At 40.5% G+C, this 12,420-nt stretch overlaps 1 protein-coding gene across 1 annotated transcript in view; it reads right to left on the reverse strand.

The window, feature by feature from the left end:
- Window positions 1-5,377, reverse strand: part of LOC123772637 (zinc finger protein 585A-like) — a 146,527-nt gene extending 141,150 nt beyond the window's left edge. Inside the window, exon 1 of the mRNA XM_069303368.1 lies at window positions 5,204-5,377. The gene's annotated coding sequence lies outside the window, so the exon portion shown is untranslated. The remainder of the gene's footprint in view (window positions 1-5,203) is intronic.
- Between the last annotated feature and the right edge of the window lie 7,043 nt (window positions 5,378-12,420).

The raw sequence follows: 12,420 nt of genomic DNA on the forward strand, positions 1-12,420 counted from the left end.
TGTGCTATTTAGTCGTAATGGTTTAGTGCTTTCTCCTGATAATTGCTTTGTCTTGGTACTTGTCTCTATAGAAGGGTCTGGGTTTTGGCCTCTGATCCTCAGTGGGCTTATTTATGGGCCTGGCGTGTGTTGAATTTGAGGAAGCTTGATAGGCAGCCATCCAAGGATCCCTCCCAGGAAAGTTAACTTATGGATGTAAATCAACATGCTCACACTATATATAGAAAAGATCTACTCATATTACTTGGAAACAAGTCTTCTAACCAAATATACTTTCAAATAAACTCTATATATATCAAGTATAAAATGCTGTCCCACCCTTGTTGGGGTCAAGATCTACTTGTTCCCACTCCCAGGGGTGAAGCTTGTTTTGGTACTCGGCCCAATCACACACAAGGGGGCTGATTAATATCTACCATATACTGCACAACTTGCTCCATGCTGGTGCATGTAGCAGCATGGAAGATCGGGTAACAAAGCCATTGGCCCCACCAAAATGTTAAAATGAGCATGGACTCAGAAAACAACACGTCGGGAGTGGAAAAACTTTCAGAAGTGTTAACCAGGGGAGAGAATTTCAGCTTTTTGCTAGCAGTTTTACCCAGTTCCTTATATGATAGTTTCCTATGTGATAGTTTCAAAATACATTCTTATGAAATAAATAAGTCTCAAGGAGCAAACTTCAGATGAGCTGAGGTAGGATAACAGCTCTTGCTTGCAATTTCACTAAGTACTGTACATTAATTAAAAGCCCTAATGAACCCTAGGCTTAGTTTAAATAAACATTGAATGCAATGAAATTGCCTTTCCTGGGCGAGCCCCGGAGGCTCCCAGAAGCTATCCAAACTGATATATGCTATATTAGTTTGGGGTCATCAGTCACAGGAGTCCTTATGCCTACCGGGAACCATGGCCAGAACCTGGTCCCCTCAGAGAGGAGCAGGGAGCATTAGCCTAAGAGTACTTTAAATTTAAAGTATGTCATAATTGCCATTGAATGGGAAAGGACCAGAAAGATAGGCAAATCAAAACAGACCACTGTCTGGTTAACCTGTGCAATCTATATCCCAAAAGATCAAAATAACTCCCCTGGAAAGAAACCAAACTAGCAGCCCTTCATGCGACTAGCAATTTCGCTCATTAGTGCAACCTTCCCCCCCAAAGGGGGAGAGGGGAAGCCGGCAGCCTACCACTCCAGTTCTTGAATGACGAAAAACCGCCGACTGGAGGAAGGGAGGGTGTCAGGGAGCCTCCAGGGCTCACCAGAAAATGGCGTTTCACTACATTCAACGCTGGTTTTCTGTAGGGAGCCCCATTGGCTTCCTGAAGCTAACTACCCAAAGATAAGTAAAAGGAGGGACTTACCCGGGAAGTGGCAGCACCGCAGGTCTCAAGATGAAAAGAGACAGATGACCACGACAGGCGCCCCAAAACCACACACGGTCAGGAAGGAACCAGAATGTTCACAAGATACCTGGCAGCCAGGATATTGTTCGACCTCCAAAAGCCCCGCACCCGAATGTCTACCCAAGACAAGTTGCCAAAAAAAGCAGCGAGAGCAGCACACTTCCGAGTGTCATGGGAACAAGGGTGGCCTCGGCCGCTGCGCGTGTAAGCTGTGTCGGCCACAGTGCAACAAATCACTCCCTACCCAGGGCAAGACGAGAAGCCCAAGACCCCCCCGATGTACCCCAAGGGCAAAGCCTACAACTAGTGACAGACCTAAATGGGAGCGAACCCCAAATGCCCCAGGGAAGAAAACCCTGAAATGCAAGGGTAGTACTTACAGGACACCTAGAGAAGGTCACCCTAGGCCCATGCAGCTCCGCATACAAAGAACACCTGACCACCACACCACACACACTGCTGGTACAGCAACACAGGGCAAAATCCAGAACAGGAAATTGAGGCCAGAGGTGACATCTAACCATCAGGTACATCAGTCAAGAACTGAAGAGGTGAGCTGTCACTCACTGAACTGGCTCACCCCTCCCCCCTCTCAGGAAGAGGGCTAACGAATGAGTGCACTAGTTGGATGACATGTTGCTTGTTTGTTTTCTTTTTGGGAGGAGTTATCTTGCTCTGTTTGGACGTAGGTTGCAATTTTCACCAGCTGGAGGTTTGTACTGTTTCGCCTATCTTTCTGGGTGCCCTCCCCGGTCGATGGCAAGTATGATATACTCTAAATGCAGCGTGCTCATTGGCCATTACTCCCTGCGCCTCTCTGAGGGGACCAGGTTCTGGCTTGTGGTCTCCGGTAGGCATAGAAAATTCCCATGACTGATGATCCCAAACTAATATGGCACATGTCAGTTTGGATAGCTTCAGGGAGCTGATGGGGCTCCCCACAGAAAAGTTCTTTTCGTATTTGTTGATAGCCAAGAAGCACTTGATTCATTAAACAGTCAAACTCTAATCTTCATGTCCATAGATGAGGATTGCAAGAAAAGGATACACGAAATAAAGCTCAAGGGTCACAAAGTAAAATTCATGTTGATTCCATCTAATGTTGGAACAGTGTTCAATGAGGTGGCAGATAAGCTGATCAAATGTGCCACAAGACCACAAGTTGACACTGAATGTGTTTTAACCATAAAACTAATATAAAGAATCCACGCACAGGTGGAAATGGTAAGATATAATATATGTCAAACCATGCAACACTACAAGAATGCAAATCAAAACACAGATTTCACATACGGTAAAAGGAAAACTGCTTGGAGTTAATCTTTACACATGCAACTGTAGCTTGAATGAAAATATTATTGGGAATATGGAACTTGTGCTAATGATAATGAAACCAAGTGTAAACTATGTGGTAGGTTAAGGTCTCACACCCTCTCATGTTCTTGATTGCCTGCCGATTAATATTAATCCAAAAAACTTGAACTCCGGGGCATTCATAGACCGAGGTTCCACTGTATTGTAATAGAACTCTATTACATGAATGAACATCATACTTGGATGGATACAAATCACATCATACGCAAAAATGGATCACCAACATATTATATAAGCAATTAACTTTGCTGAACCCAACCTAATACAACCTAACCTAACAAAATATAAAATTCTCATACAGTAATTAGTAAATAGAGCTTTGACGAAATACTGCTGTGCAACTTGACCAGACCCTCTCCTGAAGCTGTATGCCAGGAATTCAAATACTGTACTGTATAGCACCCAAATGGCTTATAACATTAATTTCCTTGTCTGCTAAATACAGGTCTTTTAACCTAACTTATCCAGATAGTACATAACATTGTAGATTTACTGTCATTCCTGTGCTGAACTTTTAAATAAATAAATAAATAAATGTTTATTTAGGTAAGGTACATACATACAAGAGATTTTACAAAGATTGATCGATTTATAGATAGAGCTAGTACATACAATACCTAAAGCCACTATTACGCAAAGCGTTTCGGGCATGAAAAACATTAATGACTACAGCTTAATACGAATTGAGTATAAAGAATAAAATGTGTTGAGAACAAATAAAAATAAAGATAAAAAAGGGGGGAACATGGCTGAAAACAGTGTTGTTTAAAAAAAAAACAGACATGGGTTGACAATAGAGGGGTAAGGTAGGTAACAGGGAATTTATTAGGTAGTGCTTCATTTTTATCTTAAACTGGTTGAGAGAGGCACAGTCTTTAACATGGTTGGGAAGGTCATTCCACATTCTGGGAAACCATAATCTATTTTGAAGGCAAGGCTCCGTGGTTTAATTAGTATTTAAGTCAAGGTGACAGCTCCTGAGACTGGGGAATGGTCAACCCCTATGGGTACAAGTTACATTGTACACAAGAAGATTTACCAATGCATTTTGAAACCTAACCTAGCTTAACCTAACCTAGCCCAAACCAACTGAGCCCAATACTGCCTAAGCTAATACAGGCTGGCATAAAAATTATTTATGATTTTAACAAGCAGAAAATGAGGATTGCAAGAAAAGGATATGTCAAACCGTCTTATGTCTGAAATGATCATACCCCAAACCATACATTGAGGTCTGAATAAAGTTAATTTTTTAATTACAGTATTATTATAATTTAACAATAATTAACTGTATCAAGGGACAGGCAGTTATTGTGTACTGTATTTATACACGTTAGGATTACATGGAGGTCTCCCACAGGGTCAAATTATTGACCCCCCGCCAAGGATGCAACCCCACAACAAGCTGACTCCTAGGTTCCTACTTCCTACTAAGTGAACATGCGTATTAGGTGATAGGAAATGTGCCCAACCATATTCCCCCCCCTCCCCTCCGGATTAACTCAGAATTGTCGATTTTGCGTTGACAATGAGTCCGACTGTACTACCAGGATCCTCCTCCTCCTATTATGTTACTAGGTTAGGAAACTATTATGTTACTTGTATTGTCATGTATACATGACAATACAAAACATGGCAAGTATTGTCATGTTATAAAATCCACTGATGAAGCACCTTGTGTATGCTCTAGCTTGTATCCAAACAGGCTACAACAAATAATCATATCATACTAAAGACAGATTTTAAAACCTAACCTAACCCTTACCTAACACGGCTTAACCTAACGCTATACCGGTTTGATAATTAAAAACCGTGTACAACGTTTAGCAGTCCTTGTGGTGCAGTGGTAAAACACTCACCACGCACTTCACGAGCTATTTGGCCTGGGTTCGTATCCTGGCCAGGGAGGAGTGACCGGGTGCCAATCCTTAACTGTTGCCTCTGTTCACTCACCAGTGAATGAGTACCTGGTTGTTAAACGATTTGGCGGGTCGTATTCAGGGGAAACAATGACCAAGATCCTGCCCAAAACACTATGCGTATTAGTGGATTTACATGAATGTACGAACTTTTGTATATAAAATAAAATATAAAACATAGGTGGCAGTCACACCCACAGAGGGTAATAAACCCATGGAACCGCCTACCCGCCTTAGCTGTAAATAACAAAACACCGCTGAATTTCATAATCCAGCTCGATAAAAACATTCATCAGGACAAATGGAGAGAGAGACAATCAGGCCAAATCTCTGACAAGCTGCCGGCTTCCTGTCCTCGTTGAGACGGCTAGAGATAGTAGCCCTCAGATAAACTCATGTAAACACAGCCACTCTGGCCAGGACACACGAGCTCATGACAAGTCTCCCGCCACTAACACCATTATTCTGGTGATAAGGAGTAATATACGTGATTACCGTCTTACCTCACATGTTAGTCAGCTCGCGATAAATGCTGAAGAGTCCTCAAGCAGTCCTGTCCTTTCTACCAGCCCAAAACATTGTTATTTTAGTTGCTAGTGTCAGGGGCCTGCCTAGTGTTGCCACACTGGCCCACACAATCAACTCAAATCAAAAACTTTATTCAAAATATTTCATTTTTATTTTATTTTTTTGTATTTATTTATTTATATATATAAAAAATGGTATATTGGGTTTATGAGAGTACATCGCATTGATGTTTTTACATTCTTGGAAAGCCACTAACACGCATAGTGTTTCGGGCAGGCCCTTAATCTGACAGATAATTTTAAGTAGGTAATTTCTAGCAAAACTGGAAAATGTTTACATATACAGTGTAAGAAAATTTGATAACGATTACTCTCAACGATGATATATATATATATGTCGTACCTAGTAGCCAGAACGCACTTCTCAGCCTACTTTTCAAGGCCCGATTTGCCTAATAAGCCAAGTTTTCCCGAATTAATATATTTTCTCTAATTTTTTTCTTATGAAATGATAAAGCTACCCATTTCATTATGTATGAGGTCAATTTCATTTTATTGGAGTTAAAATTAACGTAGATATATGTCCAAACCTAACCAACCCTACCTAACCTAACCTAACCTATCTTTATAGGTTAGGTTAGGTTAGGTAGCCGAAAAAGTTAGGTTAGGTTAGGTTAGGTAGGTTAGGTAGTCGAAAAACAATTAATTCATGAAAACTTGGATTATTAGGCAAATCGGGCCTTGCATAGTAGGCTGAAAAGGGCGTTCTGGCTACTAGGTACGACATATATATATATATATATATATATATATATATATATATATATATATATATATATATATATATATATATATATATATATATATATATATATGTCGTACCTAATAGCCAGAACGCACTTCTCAGCCTACTATTCAAGGCCCGATTTGCCTAATAAGCCAAGTTTTCATGAATTAATGTTTTTTCGTCTACCTAAAATACCTAACCTAACCTAACCTAGCTTTTTTTGGCTACCTAACCTAACCTTACCTATAAATATAGGTTAGGTTAGGTTAGGTAGGGTTGGTTAGGTTCGGTCATATATCTACGTTAATTTTAACTCCAATAAAAAAAAATTGACCTCATACATAGAGAAAAAGGTTGCTTTATCATTTCATAAGAAAAAAATTATAGTAAATATATTAATTCAGGAAAACTTGGCTTATTAGGCAAATCGGGCCTTGAATAGTAGGCTGAGAAGTGAGTTCTGGCTACTAGGTACGACACATATATATATATATATATATATATATATATATATATATATATATATATATATATATATATATATATATATGCGAACAAGCCTGAATGGTCCCCAGGACATATGCAACTGAAAACTCACACCCCAGAAGTGACTCGAACCCATACTCCCAGAAGCAACGCAACTGGTATGTACAAGACGCCTTAATCCACTTGACCATCACGACCGGACAAAATGAGGTGATAGCCGAGGCTATATGAACCACCCCACCGCCGGCACTCGGATAGTTATCTTGGGCATAGCATTTTACCAAATCACCTCATTCTTTGGGGCACACGTGAGGAACACAAATGCGAACAAGCCTGAATGGTCCCCAGGACATATGCAACTGAAAACTCACACCCCAGAAGTGACTCGAACCCATACTCCCAGAAGCAACGCAACTGGTATGTACAAGACGCCTTAATCCACTTGACCATCACGACCGGACAAAATGAGGTGATAGCCGAGGCTATATGAACCACCCCACCGCCGGCACTCGGATAGTTATCTTGGGCATAGCATTTTACCAAATCACCTCATTCTTTGGGGCACACGTGAGGAACACAAATGCGAACAAGCCTGAATGGTCCCTAGGACATATTTAGTCAGGAGTTTTCAGTTGCATATGTCCTGGGGACCATTCAGGCTTGTTCGCATTTGTGTTCCTCACGTGTGCCCCAAAGAATGAGGTGATTTGGTAAAATGCTATGCCCAAGATAACTATCCGAGTGCCGGCGGTGGGGTGGTTCATATAGCCTCGGCTATCACCTCATTTTGTCCGGTCGTGATGGTCAAGTGGATTAAGGCGTCTTGTACATACCAGTTGCGTTGCTTCTGGGAGTATGGGTTCGAGTCACTTCTGGGGTGTGAGTTTTCAGTTGCATATGTCCTGGGGACCATTCAGGCTTGTTCGCATTTGTGTTCCTCACGTGTGCCCCAAAGAATGAGGTGATTTGGTAAAATGCTATGCCCAAGATAACTATCCGAGTGCCGGCGGTGGGGTGGTTCATATAGCCTCGGCTATCACCTCATTTTGTCCGGTCGTGATGGTCAAGTGGATTAAGGCGTCTTGTACATACCAGTTGCGTTGCTTCTGGGAGTATGGGTTCGAGTCACTTCTGGGGTGTGAGTTTTCAGTTGCATATGTCCTGGGGACCATTCAGGCTTGTTCGCATTTGTGTTCCTCACGTGTGCCCCAAAGAATGAGGTGATTTGGTAAAATGCTATGCCCAAGATAACTATCCGAGTGCCGGCGGTGGGGTGGTTCATATAGCCTCGGCTATCACCTCATTTTGTCCGGTCGTGATGGTCAAGTGGATTAAGGCGTCTTGTACATACCAGTTGCGTTGCTTCTGGGAGTATGGGTTCGAGTCACTTCTGGGGTGTGAGTTTTCAGTTGCATATGTCCTGGGGACCATTCAGGCTTGTTCGCATTTGTGTTCCTCACGTGTGCCCCAAAGAATGAGGTGATTTGGTAAAATGCTATGCCCAAGATAACTATCCGAGTGCCGGCGGTGGGGTGGTTCATATAGCCTCGGCTATCACCTCATTTTGTCCGGTCGTGATGGTCAAGTGGATTAAGGCGTCTTGTACATACCAGTTGCGTTGCTTCTGGGAGTATGGGTTCGAGTCACTTCTGGGGTGTGAGTTTTCAGTTGCATATGTCCTGGGGACCATTCAGGCTTGTTCGCATTTGTGTTCCTCACGTGTGCCCCAAAGAATGAGGTGATTTGGTAAAATGCTATGCCCAAGATAACTATCCGAGTGCCGGCGGTGGGGTGGTTCATATAGCCTCGGCTATCACCTCATTTTGTCCGGTCGTGATGGTCAAGTGGATTAAGGCGTCTTGTACATACCAGTTGCGTTGCTTCTGGGAGTATGGGTTCGAGTCACTTCTGGGGTGTGAGTTTTCAGTTGCATATGTCCTGGGGACCATTCAGGCTTGTTCGCATTTGTGTTCCTCACGTGTGCCCCAAAGAATGAGGTGATTTGGTAAAATGCTATGCCCAAGATAACTATCCGAGTGCCGGCGGTGGGGTGGTTCATATAGCCTCGGCTATCACCTCATTTTGTCCGGTCGTGATGGTCAAGTGGATTAAGGCGTCTTGTACATACCAGTTGCGTTGCTTCTGGGAGTATGGGTTCGAGTCACTTCTGGGGTGTGAGTTTTCAGTTATATATATATATATATATATATATAACTGGTCCTGGGGACCAGTTATATATATGGTCCTGGGGGTCCATTATATATATGGGGGTCCAGTTATATATATGGTCCTGGGGACCATTCAGGCTTGTTCGCATATATATATATATATATATATATATATATATATATATATATATATATATATATATATATATATATATATATATATATATATATATATATATATGTCGTACCTAGTAGCCAGAACGCACTTCTCAGCCTAATATGCAAGGCCCGATTTGCCTAATAAGCCAAGTTTTCATGAATTAATGTTTTTTCGTCTACCTAACCTACCTAACCTAACCTAACCTAGCTTTTTTTGGCTACCTAACCTAACCTTACCTATAAATATAGGTTAGGTTAGGTTAGGTAGGGTTGGTTAGGTTCGGTCATATATCTACGTTAATTTTAACTCCAATAAAAAAAATTGACCTCATACATAGAGAAAAGGGTTGCTTTATCATTTCATAAGACAAAAATTATAGTAAATATATTAATTCAGGAAAACTTGGCTTATTAGGGAAATCGGGCCTTGAATAGTAGGCTGAGAAGTGAGTTCTGGCTACTAGGTACGACATATATATATATATATATATATATATATATATATATATATATATATATATATATATATATATATATATATATATATATATATATATATATGTATATATGTATATGTCGTACCTAGTAGCCAGAACGCACTTCTCGGCCTACTATGCAAGGCCCGATTTGCCTAATAAGCCAAGTTTTCATGAATTAATTGTTTTTCGACTACCTAACCTACCTAACCTAACCTAACCTAACTTTTTTGGCTACCTAACCTAACCTAACCTATAAAGATAGGTTAGGTTAGGTAGGGTTGGTTAGGTTTGGTCATATATCTACGTTAATTTTAACTCCAATAAAAAAAAATGGACCTCATACATAATGAAATGGGTAGCTTTATCATTTCATAAGAAAAAAATTAGAGAAACTATATTAATTCAGGAAAACTTGGCTTATTAGGCAAATCGGGCCTTGAATAGTAGGCCGAGAAGTGCGTTCTGGCTACTAGGTACGACATATATATATATATAACTGAAAACTCACACGTACCAGAAGTGACTCGAACCCATACTGCCAGGAGCACTCTGCAACTGGCGTACAGAACACCTTAACCACTAGACCAACACGACTGGACAAAAGCTGATGGTAGCTGAGGCTATTTGCCCATCAGCCCGCCGGCACTCTGATGGTAATCTTAGGCATAGTATTTTATCAAATCATCTCATTGATAAAATACTATGCGCAAGATTACCATCAGAGTGCCAGCGGGCTGAAGGGCAAATAGCCTCGGCTATCATCAGCTTTTGTCCGGTTGTGTTGGTTGAGTGGTTAAGGTGTCTTGTACGCCAGTTGCAGAGTGCTCCTGGCAGTAACACCCTACTGCTGTTAGCTTCCTCAACTGTATGAATTCCTGCTTCCTCATACCCTTAATCACTAGACCTACTAGAATCACTGATAGCACTGCCACGACTCTAGATCACATCTGGACAAATATAACCTGATCTCCGCTTACTTCAGGTATAATCACCGATAGCACTACAGACCATTACCCCACATTTCTCTTAACTAACATTAGCAAACCACCTCTTGAGTCAAGAGAGATACGTTTTAGACTACACAATGAAACTGCTATAGACAATTTTATAACTGCTACTGATAATGTCAACTGGAAGTCCGAGTTAGGTAACATAGAGGACATCAACCTAGCAGTTCAATCTTTTCTTCAAAAAACTCTTAGCCTTTATAATACCCACTGTCCTATGCTTACAAAACAAGTCACAACCAAAAGGCTTAACAATCCCTGGCTTACAAAGGGAATACTTAAATCAATTAATAAAAAACATGACCTTGAGAAAAAGTATAGGTTAGGAATTGTCTCCAAAGAATTCTCAAAGAATTACTCATTATTGCTATCTAAGATAATTAGACGAGCCAAAACTAAATACTACGAAGATAAATTTACCCAAATAAAGAGCAACATTAAACAAACATGGAGAACAATTTCACAAATATTGGGATCAAAGAAGTCTTTAAATAACAAACCGACTCTCCTGTCTAATAACGATGGTCAGCTTTCAGCCTCTGATTCTATATTGAGTTCAATAGGTTCTTCTCTTCCATTGGTTCATCCCTTGCTAATGATATTCCATCTTCCAGTACTGACATTAAGGACTATCTTACAGGGAACTATCCCCAGTCTCTGTACCTAAAGCCTATTAATTCCATTGACGTCAATGAGATAATTCTTTCCCTTAAAACCAAGTCTGGTGCCCTTGAGGAGATACCAACTTTAATCTACAAAAAAGCCTCCAGTTCTTTAGCCCCTGCTATTGCTTTGCTCTTCAACAAGTCACTTGAACTCCAAACCTTTCCAGATGTTCTAAAAAAAAGCGAGAGTAACGCCTGTCCATAAATGTGGTGATCTCACAGATGTTAACAACTACAGACCTATATCAATCCTGCCAAACTTGTCAAAAAATTTTGAAAAACTAATCTATAAGCAGCTTTACTCATATCTAGCCAAACTCAATATACTTAGCCCTTGCCAATATGGCTTCAGGCCCAAAAAAAGCACTAACGATGCACTTATTAGTATGCTTAACTCCATTCATACAGCTCTTGATAAAAATGAGTCCCCTGTTGGGTTATTTGTGGACCTGCGTAAAGCTTTCGATACTGTCAACCACCAAAACCTTCTTCTTAAATTACATCATTATGGTGTCAGAGGACACTCCCTACAATACCTCAAATCCTACCTTACTGACAGGCTCCAATGTGTTTCTGTGAATAATACAATTTCTCCCACCCTACCCATCCACCCTACCTACCCACAAAGCTGCTATTAGGACAATATCCAATTCTGGCCCCAGACATTACTCGGTACCCCTACTCAAATCCCTGAATATGTTAGACATTAAGTCACTGCACATTCTCTCATGTGTATTATACATATATAAAACGCTAAACTATAATGCCAATCCTGATCTCAAAAGCTTCATAGAAGGTTGTAACAGAACCCATGAGCACCACACCAGAAATAAATACAGTTTTGATATTCCTAGAGTACGACTTAATCAAACCAGAAATGCTCTACAAATCAAGGGGCCCAGAATGTGGAATGACCTTCCCAACCATGTTAAAGACAGTACCTCTCTCAACCAGTTTAAGTTAAAAACGAAGCTATACCTAATAAATTCCCTGTAACCTACCTTACCCCTCTATTGTCAACCCATGTATGTTTTTTGTTTTTTTTTGTTTTTCAAATCAACGCTGTTTTAATGTAATTTTCTGTAATAACTTGTAATGGTATTTGTGCTGTTTTCTCAACAATGTTCCCCCCTCTTTTACCTCTATTTTTATTTGTACTCAACGCATTTTTTTCTTTTTACCCATTAGTTTTAAGCTTTAGTCAGTAGTGTTTTTTCCTGCCCGAAACGCTTTGCGTAATAGTGGCTTTAGGCATTGTATGTACTAGCTCTATCCATAAAGCCAACAAACTTTGTAAAATCTCTTTATGTATGTACCTTTGCCTAAATAAAAATTATTATTATTATTATAGTATGGGTTCGAGTCACTTCTGGGGTGTGAGTTTTCAGTTGCATATAGTCCTGCATGGGGACCATTCAGGCTTGTTTGCATATATATATATA

This window comes from Procambarus clarkii, chromosome 50 (genome assembly GCF_040958095.1).
Source record: "Procambarus clarkii isolate CNS0578487 chromosome 50, FALCON_Pclarkii_2.0, whole genome shotgun sequence".
Taxonomy (NCBI): Eukaryota; Metazoa; Arthropoda; class Malacostraca; order Decapoda; family Cambaridae; genus Procambarus; species Procambarus clarkii.